Genomic DNA, 26,329 nt, shown 5'->3' with positions numbered 1-26,329 from the left:
TGTATTACATTTGCATGCATGGGTTCTGCTTCTGGATATTACGCTTAGGCATACGCCGTCCTATGTGTATGCGACGGGCACGTTGCTGGGTGTAGTACATGTTGCTATGCACATGTTTGTCTGTGTTTAGGGTATCTGGTTTCCTTCTGGTTGTTATATCGACACGGCTGCCCGGCTGTGTACTCTCACTACTGCTGGTGACCATGACCATGTGGCTACTTGTGTGTAGGTGCGGCGCGCTGACATGCTGCGGTACACCTTCACTGGGTATGCCCACTGACAGTGCATTGTGTGACGGACACGGTATTACACGTATCCTTTGTTCCTTGGATGGGTACAATTTGGACTTCGTGGGTTAATGTTTGGTTCTCCGTTTTGTGTGAATGGGTACTATGTTGCATACTCTGCGTACGTTTCATTATCCACGGACCCTGGCTGGTGCGGTTACTATTGCAGGCGGCCTGTGACAGCCAGCACTTTAGGTTGCTCATTGCCTGCCGGCTTGGTCACGCCTACGGGCGCATCCTACTTGGGCTCGCGCACATGCCCTCTGCACGTGTCTGTGGTTGCGGCGCGCACTCATTACTATGCATGTGGTGCTGCTACGCCGATTATACACTGCACTGCCGGCGCAAGCCTTACACCGGCCTTGCGCCGAGCTTCATGAATCCCGGGGGAGGATCTGCAGAATCTGCTATGTAGTGGCTAACAACATATTGAGTTACATAATGTAAGTGCCCTTTCCAAAAATATTGTCTTGCTCTACCATAAATTCACAAAAAACAGGTGAAAATTTCAATTTCGACCAACTGTACATGCAAAGGGGTTCTGATAAAGAATAATTTACAGTAAAAAGTGATGCCAGGTTAGACATGGTTATGCAGGGAGAGAAACTCATTAAAATTTAGTGATAGCTCTAAGCATTAGTCTAGGATTATCCTACTGACACCTCCAGGCATCCAGTATTGCTTGTTCATATTTACTTTAATAAATGCAAAACATCTATTAATTGATATAATACAAAATAAAGTTACTGAAATATTTCATCTTATCACCTACATGATGGGTAACACAACTGCATTGATATCTGAGCTCTGTCTAGTGCAGCTAAAGACATATTACAACCGTTCATACAATATTTACTTATATCGCTAGAATTTCTTATTTCTCTAACTGTCTCAACAAGCATTCAACACAGACAGGACTGCTTAGACTCATAAGAAAGCTCACATCTGCATAAATAAAATGCTGCTGACAACATGGTACTGAAGTATTGCACGATGGTTGCAAGAAATGCCGAAAATAGTATTTACTGTGCTTATTTTGACTTATATAATCCAGTTTCAGAACTAGAATCTAATGAATGGTACCACTCTAAAAATTAATGGTACTTTTCCTTTATTGGAGCAATTAACGGTCCTTCAATTGCGCATTGTAACTGTTGCCAGTACCAAAGTTTTTTAGTCGACACTTGTAACTCATTCCCTACAGTGGAGCTCTAATCTCCAGTGGCTGTATCCACAGCCTTTTAACAATCAGGTTACATCCCTACAGTGCAAACAAGTGTTAATTTCTCTAGAAAGATAGGTGCTTCCAATGAAGAATACATGGCAAACGGTTCAGCATAAATTAAGTACATTTATTCAAGAAGGAAAACCTTCTATGGAGGATTTGTAAAGCATTTACTGAAGCTGACTGCTGAACTATCAAAAGCCCGAGTTCTTTCTCCTCAGAAACACCAGAGCATTTAGCATGTCCCCACCCCCTCCAATCTACTGCTGCAGTATGCATCTTAGTGATTCAAATCATCAGATTCCACTTGAGCATATATGAGGGGAAAAAGGGATCTAAGTAAAAGAAAAAAAAAAAAAAAATAATCAGAGCCAATGTAAATGTTGCGGCGAAATTTGAACACAGTCAGCCTTCCAAATTAGCACATGTTCGCAAACAGGAGCGCGTCACTATTTGTTTTTGTACACTCTAAGCAATCGGCTTATTACAGTTACCTTTATAACCCCCTTATGGTAACAGGGGGGGGTGTAAAGGTAACTGTAATAAGCCGATCGCTTACAGTGTTTCGATCAGCTTCTTACTGTGGAGTCCGTGCTTTTTTTTTGTTTTTTTTTTTTTGCCTTGGGTTCTTGTTTTCTGGTCATGGTGCTGCCGTTTAACCCAAGGGAAAAAACAAAACAAAAAAAAAACAGGGACTCCAAAGTAATAAGCCGAATGATACACTGTCATCAATCAGCTTATTACATTTACCTTTACACCCCCCTGTTACCATCATTTAAAGAAAAAAAAAAAGGATGTTCCTCTTGCTGGCACCCTAAGTAAATTGCCAGATACATTACACACAGCACCATCTCTCATACTCACAGACACGCGGACATTTGGCTTTCACACACACACACACACACACACACACACACACACACACACACACACACACACACACACACACACACACACACAAACAGTTAATTCTCTCATGCATCACTAACTCTCTCACACAAAAGCATGCACAGCTCTTTTTCAGGCACACTCATTCATCCTGAGTTCTGCATTCAGAAAAAAATACACACACACACACACATCGGTTTGTCGGACACAACCCGCTCTGCATGCACACAGAAAGACATACTGCTTTCAGGCACACATTCACTCACACACACGCAGACAGAAATACTTCTCAAGCACATATATGCACACACTCCAACAGGATAGTCAGAGACCAACGAACTGGATCACAAACATTCTACATAGATAAAATTAAATTTGCAGCAACATGATAATTCCAAAGCAGAGAAGCACAGAGTTGTGGGACGATCTAACTTACTGAAACAAATTTAGGATATTCTGTGTGTGTTCAACAGACTTTGCCTGCTGTGCTGTCTTTCTAGAAAAATGCCTTGATAGAATGATTCCGGGTGGAAACAGTGGACGGAATAGAGTCCCACAACAAGTTTTATGTGAGTTTATAATAGCTGATAAGCTGGCCACACTTCAGAATGGTGATGTCACAGTTTGGGAGGATCAGGAGGAGAAAAGACTACTGATTTGACTGTGTCGAAGGTATGTCAGGAAGGTAGGGACCAACTCCACCTGAAAGAATGCGATAACAAAGGATGGGGGATGGGCTTTCCTGCCCTATGCTATGGAAAGGCAGAATTGTAGAACTGACAAACTGCTTTTTGTGTTCTGCTAACTAATGGTGCCTGGGATGAGTTTACAGGGAAAGAAAAAGGCTCACGGTTAAGTTAAACTATAGTTGAGCCCGGAGTTTTCCTTTAATAGCGTGTAATCACATGGATATTGAGCTGGCATTTTTAGAATCCTAAGCCAACGGGGTACAATATTTTCAGTTAAACAAACTTCAAGGTGGAATCTCTCACATTCCACCCTTTTTAGCCTAAATATCTCCTTTTCTAAGGCTAAAATATCACCTCTCATTGCTATAAAGTCAATATTTATTGAATCCGTTCCTTCTATTTGCAAACGGCTGTTAAGCAATGGATTAATTGTTTCGCTCACCTTACTCATAAACTGGGTTATAGTTAGTTCTGTATTTTTGATACAACAGTTTGGATTGTAATCCAGTTCTATAGTTTCAATATCTTCTATTCCGGTAGCCATCTCCCTGGTGTAGTTGAAAAACAAATAAATCCACAGTATGAAGAAAAAATATACCAGCGACAACCAGGTGTCTTTGCTAAAAATCCAAAAAGAAACTACACAAAAAGTAACTAAGCAAAGACAAGGCTCCAGCTTCTTTTTCAAAGGCAGACTGCTTTAATGGCACACAAACACAAGCGCTTTCACCATAGGCTTCTTCAGGTGTATAATTACCTTAGTTAACACACCCTTTATATATCAAATGGCATTGCATTTAATTAGTTCTTAAAAACATATAGCACTATATTAGTGATTCACAAGTTAATATAAAAGCATCTATGTATGTGTTCACTTAAAAACATTAAATGTTGAACTACATTATAATAAACACTAAAATTACTAACAAGTATATAAAACCTATAAAAATATATATATATAATTATATATAAGAATATATACTGAGTTACAAAAAGGGTGCATTATCTACGTAAAGGTCTATTCTTTAAATAGATATTCTTGTCTTGGATGGCTCTGGATGCACCTGAAACACTGGAAAAGCATTGCAGAGTTCTCTGTAAGTGAACAGAGTCCTGCAATTTTGCTTGATTTATAGTAGAGAAAAAAGCATGTAATCTGACTGCTATGCCCTCTACCAATTTCCCCTAAATCCTTGTAAATTCCTGTAGTACTGGTCTTCTTCACTTCTGCCCAATCTGGCATATTCATGCACTTGTCTCTCCACTCTTCTACTTCTAGCTTAACCTTGTTGATAAAGCTGTGCTAAATGGGTTAGAATCACCATTATACCCACCAGTCACTATTTCTTATGCCATACTTCTCTCTCTCAGGTGTAAAGTCACTAGTTTTGCTCTGTTCTTTTCCTCAGTGTATTTCAGCCACATACAGTTCCCCTCTCATACTCGGTCACATTGTCTCACCACGTGCCTTAAACATGCATACATTTAACAGTCCCAGAACACTGTGCTTTTTCTATCTATCTATCCCTGCTCAGGTTATTTGCTTTCATTTCTACTATATGCATGGCTGCAAATCCTTTATAGGCTTCTCTGTCCTCCAGTTCTTCCCACCTACATTTCTGGTCTATGTTTTTCGGTTTTTGAGTAACAGTAACATCAGTAGCATAACAATTGATCTTAAACAGGTACCCTCTTTCTTAATAATGTGCAGCCTTCCCTTAATGCCCCTCTTATTTACTATCAGACATTTCACAAATTGTTTGAATATCTCCCAATAGAACACAAATACCTCGTAAAGAATTGCTCAGAAAACAACCTGTGCTCAGAAAACAACCTGTCATAGGACAGGTTTAATGGTACTTTACAGATAAAAACTCAGTACAAAAAGTAAAAAATCTCCAGTCAAGCGCTTTTGTCCATAAAAAAATCAGGACTTTATCAGAACAACATACACAGAGTTACAAGTGAAAAAACAACATCTCCCATCAATTAAAATTAGTGACATCATCACATACTTAAAGGTCAAAGGGGTGATTTAAAATCAGAAACTAAAACAGTCATGTTAAAATAGTAGGTTTGTATTGCAAAATAGGCATTGGGGAAAAACAATCATTAATACCTACTGGCATTTAACCTCAGTTGTCAAAAAATGCCATTGTTTCTAGTTTATTTTGCCAATGCCCCCCTAATATCTTCCTTCACTGTCTGTAAAATACCAAATTGGAATCCAGTGCAAAGGGGATAATTTTCTATGTGCCTAAATAAACCATTATTTTCATTTCTAATTAAAATGAAGAAAACGTAACTGTATTGCTGAAGGCTCCAAGCATAAATGTAAAAATGTAGTAGGAAAAATCCTTGGTTCCACCACAGCTGTAAAAATGTTAAAAATAAATTTTAATCTTCAGTAAAAACAACAAAAACAAGAGCACAGTAAAATTCCCTGATAAGCACTTTCGGCTTACTCGCCTTCATCAGACCATATGTCTTAGTTGTGCTCAACCTGGATTTAAAGACAGAATAAACCAATCAATGTTCCAGACACATAGTCATAACCAATGAAAAACTCATTAGTTTGCATACACCATATCTTCTATGTCTTGCTGTGAGCCAATCATTTATTGTATCTCAAGGTATCAAATGTCTGATATCCTAGTGGCAGAACTATCCAATAGCAACAAAGTTAATGATTTGCATACAGCATAAATTCTGCTTCTTGTTATAGCCAATCATATTTATGCCTTCAAATATCCAATCTACAATTTTCTTGTCCTGTAGCTATCCAATAGCATCGAAGGGGCTGAATTCCTTTGGTTGCCAGAACACATTGTTATTCAGTTCATTCAACAATATGCAGTACTTCACAGAAGCAAGTAGCACATATGATGCAGTTTTATAAGTGCAATAGCACTGGTGCTCTTGCATATAAATTCCTATTATGTATAGATTAATACATGTATCCATGTGGTTTTCAGAGTAACATACTCTATGCTCCTGAAGTATTCTTAGCCATTTGCTCCTTGTTCTATAGAAAATACTGCCTGGTCACAGATTCAGCATGAAATAATGCATCACAAAGAACATTATCACTGCTACAGCATTCCTTGTTTTTATCAGTATCTGCCTTGAATAATTAAACTGCAAATTATGTAAATATATTCGCAGAACAACTTGACGAAGCATAAAAATAATTTGTAGCTCTTGTATCCCATTGCCATAATAATGAGGTTGCACCACAAAGGGTATTGTAGATAATCACTGCTGCAGCTTTCCTTGTTTTTACCAGTCTCTGCCTCAGATAATTAAACTGCAAATGATGTAAATATATTCACAGAACAACTTGGCAAAGCATAGAATAGATCGCAGCTCTTATATTCCATTGCCATAAATTATCCATTTATCCATTAGGTTCATAGGTTCATAGGTAGGTACTAGGCTATCTGCCCTAGGGCATTTATAAGCCTAGCCAGAGTGTATTTGGCTTCCACCTCCCTATTAGATTAGCCTACTTAATCTTCTTTTCTAGAAGCTACACTTATTTTTCTTGCTTTCAGCATAGGTTTCAATGGGGCAACACTATTGAGACCTGGACAGTTGGCTCTCAAGTTGATTATCCAGCTGGATTCACATAGTTCAGTTCTGTTTTTAATATCCCCTTCTCGTAAACCCATGGGAATTACTTCCACCACTCTGAATTTAAAGTGGTGTGATTGCCAGCAACATGTGCTGCAAGAGCTTTTGTGACATCCAATTTCTTAATATCTCTAAGATGACGCAGAATCCGATTTTTAAAAAGCTGATCTGTTTTGCCTATGTCAAAAGCAGTACAATGTGTACAGCAAGCAAGATCAATTAGATGTTGTGTATTGCAACTTGCATATGTATTGAAACTGTAGATATGGTTCGTGCCTGGATGTATAAACGTATTGTCACTATGCAAGTGACGAGATGCTTGATATCTGTGGCACCTATAAGTACCCGTTCTAGTTGACATTTCTTGTTCAGCAGTGCCATCTTTGTTACAAAGTAGTCTTTTTAGATTCCTTTTATTCTTGAAGGTGAATCGAGGTTACTCACCAACAATATCTTTAGGTTTTTCATCAGCAGTGAGTATGGGCCAAAACCTTCTTATAATGCCACATACTCTCTTGTTATCCATACTGTAAGTTAAATTGCAGGTAAGCTGATTTCTTCGAAGCCTTGAGTAAGACGTCTTTCCAACAGATGTTCATATAGATTGTTACAAAACCTATTAATCATTGTCTCTACTTCCCTTCTGTTTAATTATTGGTAGGTTTGCACATGCCGACTCGAGTCTGAGTACCAGTATATATAGAAAATCAACCTGGAGAAACCATTATTTACACCGGTCAAGCATGCATCCTGGCCATGTCTTTAATAATATTTTTGAAAACCAAGCAATGATGATCTCTAGGCTCTGCAAAAATGACCAAGAGTTTGAATCAGAATTTTTGAATTTGCAATCTAACCTAGAAGCAAGGGATTATGGTGCAAAAAACCTAATAAAGGTGAATGAACAAGATGACATTCGAATGGAAGAGGCCAACCATATTTCTCCAGCCAAGGACCAGATTTACATAAGAAGAATGTGAAACCAAGGATTTGAAGAAATCAGCTTACCTGCAATTAAACTTATGGTACGGATAACAAGAGAGTATGTGGCATTATCAGAAGGTTTTGTCCCATAATCACTGCTGATGAAAAACGTAAAGATATTGTTGGTGAGTCACCTTGATTCACCTTCAAGAATAAAAAGAATCTAAAAAGACTACTTTGTAACAAAGATGGCACTGCTGAACAAGAAATGTCAAATAGAAAGGGTACTTATAGGTGCCACAGATGTAAAGCATCTAGTCACTTGGATAGTGGCAATACGTTTATAGAGCCAGGCATGAACCGTATCTACAGTTTCAATACATATGCAAGCTGCAATACACAACATCTAATTTATCTTGCTTGCTATATAGATTGTACTGCTTTTTACATAGGCAAAACAGAACAGCTTTTTAAAAATCAGATCCTGCGTCATCTTAGAGATATTAAGAAATTGGATCTCACAAAAGCTCTTGCAGTGCATGTTGCTGGCAATCCCACCGCTTTAAATTCAGAGAGGTGGAAGTAATTCCCATGAGTTTACGAGAAGGGGATATTAAAAACAGAACTGAACTATGTGAATCCAGCTGGATAACCAACTTGAGAGCCAACCGTCCACCAGGTCTCAATAGTGTTGCCCCATTGAAACCTATGCTGAAAGCAAAAAAAAATGAGTGTAGCTTCTAGAAAAGAAGACTAATGGATAAAAGGATAATTTATGGCAATGGAATATAAAAGCTGCGATCTAGTCTATGCTTTGCCAAGTTGTTCTGTGAATATATTTACATCATTTGCAGTTTAATTATCTGAGGCAGAGACTGGTAAAAACAAGGAAAGCTGCAGCAGTGATTATCTACAATACCCTTTGTGGTGCAACTTTATTATTATGGCAATGGGATACAAGAGCTATGAATTATTTTTATGCTTCGTCAAGTTGTTCTGCGAATATATTTACATCATTTGCAGTTTAATTATTCAAGGCAGAGACTGATAAAAACAAGGAATGCTGTAGCAGTGATGACGTTCTTTGTGATGCATTATTTCATGCTGAATCTGTGACCAGGCAGTATTTTCTATAGAACAAGGAGCAAATGGCTAAGAATACTTCAGGAGGCATAGAGTATGTTACTCTGAAAACCACATGGATACATGTATTAATCTATACATAATAGGAATTTATATGCAAGAGCACCAGTGCTATTGCACTTATAAAACTGCATCATATGTGCTACTTGCTTCTGTGAAGTACTGCATATTGTTGAATGAACTGAATAACAATGTGTTCTGGCAACCAAAGGAATTCAGCCCCTTCGATGCTATTGGATAGCTACAGGACAAGAAAATTGTAGATTGGATATTTGAAGGCATAAATATGATTGGTTATAACAAGTAGCAGGATTTATGCTATATGCAAATCATTAACTTTGTTGCTATTGGATAGTTCTGCCACTAGGATATCAGACATTTGATACCTTGAGATACAATAATGATTGGCTCACAGCAAGACATAAGAGATATGCTGTATGCAAACTAATGAGGTTTTCATTGGTTATGACTATGTGTCTGGAACATTGATTGGTTTATTCTGTCTTTAAATTCAGGGTGAACACAACTAAGATATATGGTCTGATGAAGGCGAGTAAGCCGAAAGCGCTTATCAGGGAATTTTACTGTGCTCTTGTTTTTGTTGTTTTTACTGAAGATTAAAGTTTGTTTTTAACATTTTTACAGCTGTGGTGGAAGCAAGGATTTTTTCCTACTACATTATTTTCATTTCTGGTTCTTATTGCATGTAGATGCTCTTAAATACATTTTTGAAAGGGTCTCTCAGTTTTCCCAGTGTAAAATTGTTAACATCCTGTATACACTGCAATGTATACCAGACCCCGTGACCCACAGTTTCCTGTTGCTAATCTGACCTTCATGGGAGGGTCAACTACATAGATGTCACTCTCTTCCAGGATATACCTACAGTAACCACAGGCACCACACTTAAATGTTACCCTTAGAATTTAAATTTTCAGGAACCTTTAGGTGCTCTAACAAATATTTCAAGTTGAAATCAGTTCTATATACAAACCTAGGGGTGTTACCAACACTGAAAAATCTCAGTGTTATCCCTGAATGTAACCCACATCTTCTCTAATATCTGTCTCACCTTTCTGCTACTGTCGCTGTAACTTAAAACCATAGATTGAACATATGACCCCTTGTCAACCTGTGAGTTATTTTCCACAAGGGAATGCCCAGGAGGGGTGTGTACTGAGTACCCCAACCACCCGTGACTTGCTCACAGGTGTTAATGACCATGTCTCTTGGGTAATCTCTATCTAAAAAAACTGAACGAGACTTCCCATCTCGTACCTGAAATCCTCCAATTTGGAACACATCCTTGCCACCCTAACCATTTGGCCCTTGACAATATTTTTCTTGACATGTCCAGGGTGGCAACTTTTGAAATATAAATAATCATTAGATAAGGTGGGTTTTCTATAAATTTTAGAGCTTATTTTTTATCTTCGTCTTTACACAATGTCACATCCAGGTAGTCCACTCTCTGGTCAGAGTGATTGGATGTGAACTTAAAATAATCATAAATACCATTAAGATAGTCTGAGAACTGTTCCTGTCTACCAGGAACCTTCCACAAAATAAAAAGGTCATATAAAAACCTCAAATAGTAGTGCTAATTTTCTTGAAAGGGGCTAGTCAAAACATGTTTCCTTTCTCAGGAATACATCACAAGGTTAGCAAATAATGGAGCACAACTGGCCCCCATTGCTACACCCTTAACTTGTCTAAAGTATTTCCCTTCAAACACAAACCAGTTGTTCTTCAATATAACCTCTATGACCATCATAGTAAAATTTAAGATTGACCCCCTTATGGTAGTTTTCTCCATCAAGGCCTCTTGGAATAGTTCCAACCCTTCCTGATGGGGGATGGATGTAAAATGATCCACAACATCTATTGTGGAAAAACAACCAAGTCAGAATGATAAACTGCTTTGATTCTGGAAAGGAAGTCCCATAAGTCTTTTAATATGTGGTCAATTTCCATCATAGAATTTCTAACTAACCTATCCACAAAGATCCCTAATGGGTAGGTAACACTATTGTGGGAAGTAACGGTGGGTCTATAGGATGGATATTCAATACTGTTGTGAACCTTTGGGATTCCAAATATAGTTGGGATGGTAGGAAGTTCAACAGTTAAAAACTTAAAGACATCCTCATTTATACTACCTTGAAATAAAGAATCTTCTAGTAGAAGTTGGCTCTTCCTGTAAGCTATGTTCACCTCATTCTGTGACCCAACTTCATATTTTTATGCCTTTACGCATGAGAGAAAACACACTTTCGTCTAACTCTAAACTTGTGTAGTTAAAAATATTGAAACCTTGGTGGCTCAATAATTTACCACCAAAGGCAGTTAATATTGCATTTTCAGTAACTGATACTATATTTCGGTCTATCTATTGTAACTGCCCTTCCTCCACCTCTGCCCTTGGATTTTGTTCCTCCACTCCCTTGGTCCCTGGTGATTTTCTAAAAAAACGTTATTACCTCTACCTTTATTTTGGTTTTTATTCTGTACATTAAATTTGTCCTACTACAGATTGTTTTCTAGGCAATTCTTTACGAGCTATTTGTGTTTTATATGGTAGTGGTTTACCTTGTTGGCCCTCTGCTTGTTTTTACATATCTCCCAATATCTTATTCTGTGGCTTTGTTTCTACACATCACACAAATACAAAACTAGTGTGAATAATAACACACAATTGGTCTCTAGCCTACCTCTTAACGAAATGACTCTTCCAGATCACTTCTTAACATACTTGACATGTCTTTCTTAGCTTTGTCAAGTTGTTTTATCTCCTTCAGTGAGACGTAAATTCTATCCCATAGGCATTTATCTCCTCCAGCAGAAACAGGAAGCCATTTACAGAAAACAGAAGCCCTACTCCAAGCCTTATGCCTGTACCAGTCTGAACAAACACAGATTTTTGTGGATGTGCAAATAAAATTCATGATTCCTCCTGAGAATATCTAAAAATCCATAACAGTCCTGAAATGCATCCCATTTATAACATCTAGTAATACCATGCAGCTGACTGCAAATATATTAAAACTACAATGTTCACATGGACTCCTCCATCTTCTAACAAATCTCTGAAGTCTTTTGCTAACTTATTTGTGACAGTTTAAAATAATCCTGCAAATAGCAGGCACCCTTGCCTGCCCCACTACATAGATTCAGTGGTTCTGGTATCCCACCATTAATTCTAATTCTGCTCTATGGTCCCTTTTAAGGAGCCCTCATATCTTCTAAGATGCTTCCTTTTCCAATCCTCTTTCTCAAAGAATTAAAAAGAAAAGCCCTATTGACTGTGCCAAATGCCTGCTGCATATCCATGAATGCTATCCCTATTGTACATTGCCCTTCCTTTTCAGCCATTCCACTAAATCCAGCAGTAACATCCAGTGATCCACTGATGTCCATCATCATCTAATGAACTTCACCTGGGCCACTGCTACTTCCTTCAGATGCTTCTTCTTTAGTTTAGCTGTCAGCACACTAGCCAAGAATTTTGGGTCAAAATTACAGAGAAAGAGAGCAGGTAGAAATTCACAAGATCCTCAGGGTCCCTTTACCTTCTGGAAGCAAAAACCACTGATGCTCCTTTCATAGAATGTGGTATTTCCCATTAATGAAAATCTCCACTAAAGTATGTCATAAGTCCAGAATTATGTGTTTATAAAAATCCATAGGAAAGCTATTAGGTCCCCCTACGTTTTCTGTCTTTATATGTTTTATTGCTGCCATAACTTGTTCCAGCTACACCATCTAGTTCATATGTTCCTTGTCTTCTAAACTCAGGAGCAGCCCTTTCCAGTTTGCAAATACACCAGCCCTGATTCTAGTCTCATCATATAATGCACTGCAACTCAAATTTCTTTGCTTATTGCCAGGTCAGTATATTTCTCTCCTTCCCTGTATCCCTTTAATCCACACTTGCCCTTTCTCCTCCCTAACATTCACATCAATGTATTTGTGTCTATTTCATTCTATGCCTACCACTGTGTTCATCTTCTGCCACTTTATGAAATCTCCTCATCCCCCCTCCCACTCTGTAACCTATCCCCTCCTTTACCTGTATATCCTGACTCTATATAGTATTATTTCTCCTCAGCAACACACTGTAATACCAGCCCACATCTTTCTTCCCACTATACCTTCATCGCCTTTATTGTCTGCAACTACTTTTCACTCTTTACTGTCTCTTTCAACCAACATACTCCATCCTTCTATTTGCCAGAATTCTAATACCACCTTTGACTCTGCTATCTTTGCTGTAATCACAGCATCACTACCAGTATATGATCAAAGAATTCCCTGTCTGGAATATCTACTCTCTCAACTTCCCCTGCCGAGTCAACTGTCAATAGTCTATCCAATCAACTTTCCTGTTTACTTTTTTCCTTGCTCTAGTAACCTCATGGCAGGCTCCCCAGGCAAACCAATTCCCATACTACCCTAATGTTCTCCTACCCAAACTACCAAAAATCCCTACTATCCATAATTTATCATACAAACATCACCATCAGATCCTCAAAGTTCAAAGCTATTTAATTAGCAAGGGTGTGGAGGACTGCACGTCAAACATCTACTAGTACTTCACCTTTAGGACAGATTGAATAGCCGTCTTTCTGTTCTCATTTAGCATCAGCAGAATTATTCTAGACCCAACACTCTCTGTTCTGTAATTACTCCCTTCTCATTAAAAGAACAAACCCAGTTATTGAAACTAATATATAAAAGATGTAATGCTGTGCAAAGATATGCTACCCATTATTAAGTTGCAGTAGTTTTCTTTTAAAAGCAAAGAGAAAAAGTAGAAACAGACAGCAATAATAACCTTTATGCTCCTGTGAACAAACACAAAGTGAATAGAAATTCCCAATACATATTGTAGCAGATTGGTGATTTTCATTTGGAAGACTACAAGTGACACATAAATATTTAAAAATGTGTGTAAATGATGCCTGTGTAGTGGTGCTATGGTCAGTAAATTAGAAATAAAAAGTGGTTTCTTTAAATGAGTAATGTTGGACTTGTTTTTTTAAGAATAGAATGACAGCTGGTTATTCTAGTGAAAGCAAGTTTGTTTAATGAGCTAGTGAATGTAATATAAACAGAGGACTGAAAGAAGCCCGGTCATAGACCTTGTGCAAAAAAGGGGAAATGGTGTCCAGAGGCAGCACCTGCAGGAAAGAGGCATCAGTCACAATGAAGAAGTGGAAATTGGTCATGACAGAAGAATCAAGAGAAACTTACCAATAAGACTAAACTTACCAATAAGACTATTTCACAGCAGTATAAAACTGAACTAAATGTACTTGCTGTGCTTTTGGATAAACCGCAAGACTTTGCTTTTATTTGTAAGAACTTATGTTTAATTTTATTTGCATATTAAAAAATGCATTTTTAGCATGAGTGGTGGTCTAACTTACTTTAACCTTCCACAGAATGATGGTCTCTTCTGCTTTAATCTTCCCTGTTGACAGACTAAAGCAGGCAAGTTTGCACAAGTTACTAATGCAATGTCATGAGACTACAGGGGTGTTGTACAATTTATCCAAAGAGAGAGAGACAGGGTCTTGTGATGTGTGCTGAGATTTGTTTTAAACGTGTGTGTGTTGATCCATATGTGAAGATGAGCATGGTACCACAGTTTCTACTGATCTTAGTAGATGTAATGAAAGGGATAGTTTATTTTGTCAACAGCTTCTTCTAGGACAGTGCCACCTGTTAATACAACTTAGCTGAAAGGAGGACCTTAAGGCATATCTTACTACTTCTGATCAGTATGACCATCAGAAGGGATGGGACTGAGCTGATTAGGCTAGTAACTTATCAGTACAGTTAACTGGAAAACCAGACAGCCTTCATGAGCATGGAGGGGACAGATTGCCAGGACTATGATAGAGTCAAAAAGGCATTACTTGCTAGAACTGATGTCACCCCAGAGATATAAGCCCATAACAAAATGATAAGGTTAAAATGCATTACTAATTTATGGACGGATCGAGAGGTTCACCATAATAAGTGTAAAATGACAGAAATTTTAGCAACTAACAAATTCAAAAGATCTCTGCTTACTATTTTAAGAAATGGGTCTGCCAAATCAACCCTAACTACTCTTAAGGTCAGATTCATGAATGGGTAATCTTCATGCTATTATAGCCTGCTATTTTGTATTTATTAAATGGCTCTACACATCATACTGCGGTGGTGGTGCTGCAGTAGCGTTGTTGCCTCATAGCAAGACATTGTCCCATTCAATTCTCAGCTACAGCGTCTTCTGTGTGGAGGCATATGTGAATGGGGCGTGCCTTTGTTGAAGGTTGTGCGTTGGGGCTGGTAACCCGGTACGTAAAAATCCACTGCCAATCATTTGCGGACTGGAGTTCCGCTGTGGCGACCCCTAACCGGGAAAAGCCAAAAGACACAAACAAACAAACAAAATGGCTCTACACATTGTGTAGGGCCTCTAAACAAAGGTAAATGGCAGAGTATGCTAATGAAAGCACAACTAGTAGAATTATATGCTAATTAACCAATCCAAGATGGTGGAAGCATTCAAGAAGCTATAAAGTAATGGTGTAGACTGGGCGTAGCTCTTTGCCATGAACTCCAAAACCTATTGGAATACAGCCACCATCACACTAAAATGTTAGGGGCTGCTGATGCTATCTTGCATGTGTATGTACAACAGACTCAAATCTATGCTGCTGCTGCTGCTAGATCTCATCAAGAAGGGTGTTCAGACCCTGTTTAACATACCATGGACTGCATGACACTGAAATATTAGAGTAATACAGGGTAGATAGGAAACCACTGCAGGAACTCTGCAACCTCTGACATCCTCATATTAGACCCAGGGGAGACTGGGAGAACTTATAAGAATGGAAACTAAGGTATGTGTAGCATTAGTTAGCTGCTGGTACATGCCAGAGTCCACACAGTGGATATACTAGGGGATGTCATAGGCCTCAGCCTTCAGAATATTGTATCTATCTCTTAATGCTATACTAGAATATGCAAGAGAGTACATCTGTTTTCCATACACATCAGAGGAGAGAGCAAGAACAATGCAGGAATTTTATGCTGTAGCACACTTCCCTGAAGTTTTGAGGGCCATAGACTACTCACATAGAATTAAAACTTCCACCTGATAAACAAGGAAGGACATACATCAACAAGAAGGGGTTCAACTCAGTCAACTACCAGGTTAAGGGATCATCCTCAATGCATGTGCACGCAACCTAGGTAGTTACCATGACTCACACATATGGCAAACCTCTCTACCTTACACAAGGTTTGCTAGAGGAGATGTTTCACAAGGCCATCTACTGGCTGATGTAAGTTATGCACTGGAACCGTGGCTCATGACACCTATCAGAAATACACACCCACCCACAGAAGAAGGATACAATAATACCCACATTCAAACTAGAAACATCACAGAGCATGTATTTGGCTCATAGGATCATAGGAGGTTACAAGGCTATTGGCCCTAGGGCCTTTACAAGCCTAGCCATGTTATTCCCTTGTTTCCTTATAGACCATTAGAGATATAGTCTATATTAGCTCTCAACTCTATGATCAGCACCGACTGCCCCTATCCAAGAGGGACATAGGTGAAACCCCCAAGGTAAACTTATGGTTTCCCATCTGAAAGTGTCCAAGTTACACTTAAATAGGGTCATTCAGGAGCTCTGTTTCACATGAATTGAGGGTTTCTTCCAGAGGAGTGGCAACCTCTTGGAGAAATTTCTGTCTGTCCAGAAGTCCTGTTAATGTTGCAGGCTAGGTTAAGGTCACTAGGTGAATCTTGTCCCATTTGATTTGTGGATGTGCAGCATTTCCATTAAGATAGGGTCCAAGACTGCTCTATAGGCCAGGCACAAGTTGCCTCTAAGCAGTCTATATAATACAGAGTGCAGTGATTGTGCCTTCAGTCTGTTCATGTAGGTCATGTGATGAAGACCTTGAATTTTCTTGGTGAGAAACATCTGATGTCTCTCCAGCTGCTGCAGGTGTCTGGTGAGGTACATATAGAAGGGAGCACTGTACTCTATTATTGATCTGATGAGGAACGAGTACAGGAGAGTTATAACCTTCTTCACTTTGGATGCTATGCCCTTACTTATGAGATGTGTATTGTAGAAGGCCGTCCTTATGACTGTGGACACATGGTGATCAAAGTTATGGCTATCAGCCTGAGTTCCCAAATTTCTCACCACTGAGTTTGAACTTAAAGGGGTATTATTAATATTGTAATTTGCAGGGACTTCTCCTTTGCTGAAGGGGATGATAATGTATTGTTTGCATTAAGTTTAAGTCTGTGGCTTTGGCACCAATCATTTGTTTGTGTAAGCCCATTTTGTAGTATGTTGACATTGTTGGAAGATTCAATGATTGTACCCAGTTTACAGTTATCAGTGAAATTTGCATGCCCCAGGCCATCTATTTTTGCCTGAACATTTGAGAAATAGATTCCAAACAGTAGGGGGCCCAGCACAGATCCTTGTGGAACACCACTGGTAACAGGTCTGCTGGTTAAGGCGAAATCCCCAACTTTAACTGTATGAGTTCTGTCAGTGAGCCAGTTGGCTACTCATCTAATGATGTATGGGTTAATCCCCAGCTGGGTGAGTTTCCTCAATGATGCCTGAGTGGGGGACTGTGTCAAAGGCCTTGGCTAAGTTGAGATGTACTCCCTTGCATATTCTAGTATAGCATTAAGAGATTGAGTATGTACTGTTTCATCAGGGCTTTGGTGATATTCTCAAAGACGTCCGCCAGATTTAACAGGCATGATCTGCCCTTAATGAAACCAGACTGGGTTGGGTTGAGAGTTTGAAAGTCTCCTATATCCTTGTTGATAAGGTCCACAATGATTCTCTCCATGGCCTTACAGATAAGGCTGGTTAGGCTTATGGGTCTATAGTTTCCAGGGTTGGTTGAGGGATCCTCCTTTGTGCAAGTGGATCACAGTTGCTGTCTTCCATTTGGCTGGGACAATGCCAGCACTTAGACTGTGGTTGAAGAGAGTACCCAATGGTTCTGCTAAGTCCTGTTTTAGACTATTTAGTAAGCAGTCTGGGATGTTATCCGGTCCCATGGAGGCTATGTTTTTGGCCTTAGAGAGTGTAGTTATGACCAGCTCTTTGGAGATAGAGATAGAGGACTACTGACAGGTATAATTTGGGGGTATGATTGGTGGGGATGGGGGGGGTAATGTTTTCACCAAATCTGTCTGCTAACAGGTTGGTGATTCTCACAGGTTAAGTATGAGTGGTACCGTCCACTACTAATTTGGCACACACCTAGGCCTTTCTCTTTATATTTTGGATGTAGCTAAATAATGCCTTGTGATTATCCTTAGCTAGGGATGCTAATTTAGATTCATAGTTAGCTTTAGAGGACTTTACAAGATGTCTAATTTGCTTGTTCAAGGTGTGGAGGGTGGTCTTCCTGTGCTGAGTCTATTCCCTCTTGTTTTTTGAGTTATTGTATAACTTATTTATACTTGATGTCCACCAGGCTGGCTTTTTTTCATGAAGATCTTGTTTTGATCTATTCAGGTATGGCTGAGTATATACATTTGTACAGGTGTTTATACAGGGCATTAGTGTATGCCTCAGTATAGGAGTCATTGATGTCACTGGTGTTTGCAAAGTGTTTGCAAATGCTTTTTGGAACAGTATTCAAAATCTGTTAATTAAATTAAAGGTCATAACTGGATAAAAATTAAGACATATGTCATGAAACATATCATAGAAGTATAACATCACAGTAAGAAATACTGTGACATACATCTGGAATCGAACCCTTGATGCTGTAGCCAAAAATCTATCTTCAGACAAGTGATTTATGTCAACACTACACAGAGGAAGTTGCATTTTGCTACATCCAGTAGTCAAAGAACTGTTAGAGTAACTGTTCCCAAGTATTTCCTTTATTCTGATTCCAATCATGCAGCATGTTTAAGCACCTTTTCACAAGGATAGCCAGATTACCATGGGTGATAGCAACAACTAACCAGGTTATACCATAGGACATGAATACCATTCACTGTCACTTGGTATTGGTGTGCCATGCCAAAATCTGTGCAAATACTCAGGACAAAAACTGAAGGCTTTCTTATGGGCCATTTCTGTCCATGTGTGTGGTGTGTGAGTGTATCTTTTGACCAGATTAAACATGTGAAAAAGGGTTGATAGGAAAGTGGAGAAATGGAGGGGGGGGGGCAAGCAGAGAGGAGGACACAGGGAAAATAATAGAGGAATTTGCAGGAAGGTTATGGGAAAGAACTATAACTATCCACTTCTTCACAGCAAAAACGCAGAAGTAGAGGTAGTAACATGAAAAACATCTTAGAGAAAGAAACTACGAGATATAGGAGGTCACGTATGAGTAAATGTGGCAAATGTAGTAGTTGTAGATTCATCGCTGAGGGAGCATATATTTGTGTGAAGGGTTACAAACGTACAATAGCATGTCCAGGTTTATGTAATTGTAACACAAAGAGCTGTGTATATATTGCAACCTGTATGACATGCGAAGCTTACTATATAGGTATGACCACCCGGAGATTGAGAGATAGGATAGGTGAGCATAAAAGAAGTATAAAAAGGCGAGATGAGCACAATGCTTTATACACACACAGTAAAGTATGTAGTAATTTTAGTAAATTTTTATTTTTTGTGGTCGATAGAGTAAAGCCTTTCATTAAGGGTGATATAGACAACAAAGTAGCATTACTAGAAATGGAATGGCAGTTAAGACTTAATGCCACAAAGTTTCCAGGACTGAATGAGTATATTTCTTTAAAACCTCAACTAAAATATAGAGCAAGTATGGTATAAATAAAAAGGAATATACTATGAATTTTACAACACAAGTTTAACATATTCATAGTTCATTATTAATAATATATTTATGTCATTTAAATAACAGATGGAATTTGTATGTATTAATTCATTTGATAGTGAGTTCAAGTATTTTATAACATAAAATATACATATATATATTTTTTTTTTATATAATTAGTTAATTAATTTGTACAAATTGAATAATTCATTAATTAATTAAGCTGTAGGAAATTAGGTTTTGTATATAATGGGATCATTTGGATGTGGTACTAAGACTCTGATGATACTAGGTTGACTGGTGAAAGCGCTCAGTCTTTGTGTTTTCAAAGAATAAATCTTTTTACTTTCGTGTTTGAAAGCTGGTGCCTTATTTTGCGTACATTGTGGTCGAGTTGTTGTGGTGAAAAACGCAGAAGTGTAGACAGAATTTCCTGAATTTGGACTGTCACCATACCAAGGGTAGGTGACAACAACATAATAATGTTTTAGAGCCAATTGTACAAAATCAGGTGTGTCACAAAGACACACAGGTGAAGTGGAGAGCGATGTATGCCTCTCTTTTTCTTTGTAGGACAAGTGCCCATTTTTTTTTACTTTCAAAGATAGAGGAGCATTGTAGAAGAGGCTTAGAATGTGAGGGTCAAGTAGGTAGGGTAGGTGAGGAAAAAGGTGAAGTCACACAGGACATACAAGACAGACAGGAATGGTGATGAACACTAAAGGTTTTGGGACACTATCATTGGGGATAGATAGGGGACATTGGAGGCACACCCACATCAAGCCTGAGAACAGTGAGAATCTAGTCCTTACCCTCAGATCTATCATCACTGTTCCCTGTCTCAGTTTCCTGTTTCAGTCCTCAACAAGACATAGTCTTGGCAATATGATGAAGCACCTTTTCTACATGGCCCATTCAGGCACCAAGGCCCTTTACCATGTTATCTTCCACCAGCCCTGTCAGCTCTTGCTGACTGGCAAAATCACCACCTTCACTACCACTACTTTTGGAGGGTACCAATGCACTAGCAGCTGGGGTAGAGCTATCTCATGCAGATGGAGCAGGTAAGGAATAGGTTTTGGAGGTAGCACTGACAGGTGGTGACCCTGAAGTGCTGTGTGATGGTACTGCAACATATGGAAAGATGGGGCCAATCCGCACTGGTTATTCTACCTCACTGTTCTGCATGTCAGTTTTTGTAAGCAGAAATGTTTGACAAGAGAACATCTTCAAACCATTTACGTTTTCCAAAAAAAAAAAATGAGAGAGAATGGGTGAGTTGAGGCAAAAAAAGAGACAAAATTAAATCCGTAGCACGTCACATGACTATATAATGCCACAAAATATACATTTATTGATTATCCAGTCTATACACCTTTGTCACATTCAGGTATAATGAGAAGGTCTTTCTCTGTTGTACTAAGAATCAGTTGCACTGCTATGACATCATAAATGCAACTATTTATTTCAGTATTGCCATATTGCATAAAAATACAACAGTTATTAGGCTTAAAGTAAGACATGATTCATATATACCGCATGCCTCTCTAACATGATTTAACCTCTGTTGGTGTGTCTCCCTGTTCACTGCAACATCTTTGGCAGCTGCACAATAGAGAAGAACAGACATCATAATGAATAACAGTCTTGGTTGCCTACTGCATTCTATATAATTTAATGCTTACGGGTCAGTATATTTACACAACTGAGGGGTGTCAGCAGTTCTAAACTCATCTTCCCATTGAAAGAGGGAGTATTACTGTTTGTAAATATACATCAGATGGACATACTTTCATGAGCTGAGTAATGCAAGTGAAGGTATGATGCATTCATATTTCAGAGGAAGTAGTACACTTCCTATACATGGTAAAGCACAGGTGGTGTCATGTTTGGCATCCTTTTTACTGTGCAAGTCGGAGAGAGGAATCAGTCCCTATGTCCCTACAGTGACAGTGTGTGTGCTATGCATTGCCTCTTTGCCAGGGCCTGGGCATACTGGGCACACCTCCTTCTGGTTACAGGGGCAGGCCTAGGAAGTTCCTCCTCCGAGTCCCTCTAGACTTGGCAATGGTGGGGGGCTGTGTGGCCCTGCCCCATACTGTTCCTGCTGCAGCTGTTTCCACAGGATCATATTGTGTAGCATGGCACATACTATGAACATTTATGTACATGTAGCTGGAGAATACTGCAAGTCTCCACCGGATATGTCAAAGTAGCAGAACTATGACTTGAGCATCCCAAACACATGCTCTACAGTGATCCTGGTTTGTGTGTGTGCCTCATTATGGTGTTCTTGTTTGGGTGTGTGTGCATTTCTGATGGGTCTCATCACCCAGAGCTCCAGTGCATAGCCAGCATCCACCACTAGATGGCCATATGGAATGTCCCCCCCTGGCAAACCCCTGATACAGCTGTGAGGATTGTCAGATGTGGGAGTTGTGTTAGCTTCCAAGGCTGCCAGCACATGCATTCATGATAATGCCCTGTGCATTGCACATGACCTGGCAGTTGATGGAGGGGAAGCCCTTGCGGTTTATGTAGACCCTATCCTGCTCACCGGGTGGTGATTTGATGCAGATGGGAATGCAGTCTATAGCACCAACTAGCTCAGGTTATTCTGCTATACGCTGGAAGAGATGCATACTTCTGGTCAACACCTCACGGGTGTTGGGAAAATATATGTGCTCATTGGCATGTGGTGTCATGGCATCCAAGATCTGGTGGAGTACCCTGGATGCTGATGCCTGTGAGACCCCCATGATACCCTCAGTTGGTCTTTGGAAGGTACCTGTGGCTAGTATTCTTAAGCCTACACATACCTTGGTATCCACTGGGATGGGTCCCCCTCTATTGGTTCTGTGTGTGAAGTGGGGATAGCACAGCTGTACGATTTGCTGTAGAATGTCCCTGTCCACCCTGTAGCACTCTACTATCTCCAGTTCATGTAGGCCTTGGTAGATTACCCTGGGTCTGTACACTCTTCTCCTCCTCTTCACTGTGGGTCAGTTGTCAGCATTCTCCTCCTCACCACCCACAGTCTCCAGCACATATTGATGGAGTAAAGCAGCAGCAGCCTGTGACATTTTTAGTTAGTTTTGCCTGTTAAAAATCCCCCATCTGTGTACACCAGTGGTGTAGAGTTTGTGGAAAAAAAGTCTGAAAGGTGTTTGCATAGTTTATGGTAGTGTGCTGGGTTGCTGCATGTGTAATTGGCTGATGCTGATACATTCCATCTGCCAGCTATGCTAGTTCTCCTTGATTGCTTTCCTACTGCTGTTTCCCCTTCCCAGTTCCTCCCTATTTAAGCCCCGAGGCACGCCGCTCATACCCAGTGTTGAAATGTAAACAGTGCTGCTATTTCCTCTTTTTTTTTTTTTTTTTTATGTTTAAAACCCAGCATGCACACCTGTTTAGGCTATGTACACAGTACTCAGGCACAGATGACACCCCCCCCTTCCTTAGCTGTGCTTAGCTAAGGGCAAACACGGGTCACAGAGCTCCAGTGAGCTTACTACAAGCATGACACACCCCTTTATGAAGTCATCCAGCTCTTAGACTTGCACTGTTGCATTGCTGTACCTACACGGTTAGGTACAGGCTGACACTTTGAAGAAATATGTGATTCAGTATAACTCCCCTCATTTGCATACCCCAGTGTGTAGATTGTTAGTTACTGCACTAAAACGGACCCTTTCCCCTTGACAACCAGTGCTCCCTGGTATTGTTTACATTCTGCATGCCATTGACTATAATGGCAAAATGCAGATTTAACTTATAATTGGGTTTTCCCATTTTTTTTTTATTTCTGGCACAATCCCGTTTGCTCGCTGCTACCCTATGCTTAAACGGCCGAGATTGGCCCCAAAAAAACTTTAATTTTCATAATAATTGATCACTTTTTAATGTCAATGGCCTTATATTTGACCACTGGCATGTCTAATGTACATAATACATGTTTTTTCACGAGCTGTCATGCCTCCGTTTTATCAGTTGCAGAAATGTACTCAGTTATTTTCTGAATACATTTCTGCACTGACACTGTTCTAGCACAGAGACCTGGCAGCTTGTTGGATCACTAAATCACTTCATTTGCATGGTTTTCACCAGCAAATGAAGTGATTTGCATATTTGCCAGTTTTCCGTGCTGGAATAGTGTAGGGCTGCTCATGCAAGTGAAAACGGCAATATCCCGAATCGCTTGGCAGCCATTTTCTGTGCAGGAGCTCCTACACTGTTCCTGCATGGAAATTTTGGCTTCCTGAATCCTGGGATATGTCTACTCTAGTCAAATAAAAGCTCATAGTGCATGTCCTCCCTGCAGTCACGTGGATTTCCTCTGGATGCTCTGGTTTCCTCCCACATCCCAAAGACATGCTGAAGGTGCATTGGACACTCTAAAGTGGCCCTAGGTGTGAGTGTGTGCTGGTGTATGTGCCTTCTGTGGAAGGTTGGGCACTGGGCTGGCAACTCGACACCATAAAACTCCACTGCCAATCATTCTGTGGACTGTGTTCCGCTGTGGTGACCCTAATGAGAAAAGCCAAAAGGAAAAGAAGTATATCTGCCAGTAACATCTTTCTGAACTGTTACAATCGCATTAGTCAATTCAGTTACCATTGGAGTAAAAATGTCTATAAGTAAGTACATATAATCATAGCTTAATTCTAAATTTAATTTTTGCCATGTTTTTAACAAATCTGGACATAGGTCACCATAAGTTGACAAACGGAGCACTCATAGCCCCTGGGAACAATTTTATGATGAAAACATGCTTCAAAGTGGAGGCATTGCCACTGCAGCCTTGAGTTTAAACAGCTTGCTCTCTAGTTATTTTGTTTTTATTGAAAAGGTTTCCATATCCATTGGACTATTGTCTGCAGTATGTGTATTTATTCAAAGATCCAACCCAATAAGTGGATTAGAGTCCTTTTTTATCAACTTCTTTAATCGGTCAGTATGCATTTCCGACAATGATGTTATCTGCTTATATTCCATCTCTATGTTAAAGCTTTCTGCCATGTGCCACCTTCTTATCACAACGATTAAAACAAGACAGAAAATAATAAAAAGACAGGTAGCTAAAAGTTGGTATACTAAAAACAGAAGTACTTGTAATATAAAACGTAGACCGACAACCATGGCTAAAACTTTTTTATTAAAATAAAAGTAAAAGATAAGTGCTTTCAGGCAAAGCACTTCATCAGATCTAAAGTACAAAGTAACAGCTCAATATTTAAATATAATGTATCCCCAAGAAAACAAAAAGGCATATTAAGTTTCTTGGCCCACAAAACCATAGAAATGGATATACTGAGATTTAGTTACATGTATTTTTTCTGAGGTAAAATTAATGTCAGATATGTTTGTCAAACTAGTAATATAGTGCAAAAAAATGCAACTCCCTTTCATTGGGGTGGCTGTGCATTCTCTTTCAATCCTCAGCTTCTCTCAGGATCATAAGATCATAGGGGAGTGCTAGGCTATTAACCATAGCTGGCCTTTTTAAACCTAGCCATAATCCTAACAATATTAACCAGGTTTTGGTCTCTTAGAATCAAACATTGTACCTTGTATCTGCTAGTTAAATATGCTAAACATTATGCCAAACCTTCCAAATTAGGCAGCTTCTGGAGGAGACTGGCAGGAACCCTCTCAATCCTCCAAAATAGAGTCAGAAGTGAGAGACTCCTAAGAGAATTAATGTGCTTCCTCTTCCATATGTTCTCTTTTTTGGAGTATAATGCAGGAGAGAATCAGAGTTATCAGAGCATACTGACTGAACCTGCATGGACTGTTTGAGGCTATCTGCTCCAGTCTGACATCTGAATGTTTGATGAGGTAGCCGAAGCACACATTGATGGATGCTTCTCTCTATAACCTTAAACACCAAACTGGAATCAGCCATAACTCTCAACATCTGACCTTGTCCTACCTCTGTCCAGGAGACCGAAGGGAGTGGCAACAAAGTGGGAATCACTAATGCTGACAACTTGGCAACTTCAAGAAGGAGATTGGCTCAGACGAATCCTAGGCAGAAGTCTCAGACAGGAAGAATGGCACCAAGCAGGTTTGTGCTAAGGATGGAGCCAAAGACTCAGCACAGAGCTCAGGACCAGAGATTCAACTGACACTGAATGCTTCAGTGTCAATTAAAATGGATGCGTCAGGTGTATACCTGATACAGATAAACCAGTTATCATCATTTATACAACCTCTGGATGATACCCCCTAGCTCCAAAGCCTGGGGTGCCAAAACATGGACCAGGGGGAAGGTTCATCGTGATCTGCCCTAGAAACAAAGGGATGGGATGACACACATTTAAATTTAAATCTTCCAGACAGCTCTCATCAAAAACTTTCAATCCACATCACCAGTACTCCTGAAGGGCTTGACAAATATAAGGGAGTGGCTGGAAGTGGGCCTAGACACAAAATGGAAAATTTCCCATTCTGAGGAATGCGTACTTGCTGTTGGCCTGGGAGACCTGTCAGAAATTACACTTAGCTCCAAGTATGGAGCTCTATGAGGAGAGGGATGCTGATCTGCAGAGGAAGGGGGAGGTGGCTCTTGTGTCAGCATTTTTTTAAACATCTTTATTGAATTATCAGTTGTGACATAGGCAGACTTACATTCATACAAAAATAATGAAACCATATTAACAATTTCACATTTACAAACATTA

This window comes from Protopterus annectens, chromosome 4.part0 (assembly GCF_019279795.1).
Source record: "Protopterus annectens isolate FY-2018-M chromosome 4.part0, PAN1.0, whole genome shotgun sequence".
Classification (NCBI taxonomy): Eukaryota; Metazoa; Chordata; order Ceratodontiformes; family Protopteridae; genus Protopterus; species Protopterus annectens.
The sequence above is the reverse complement of the archived record's forward strand: the minus strand, read 5'-3'. Positions refer to the sequence as shown.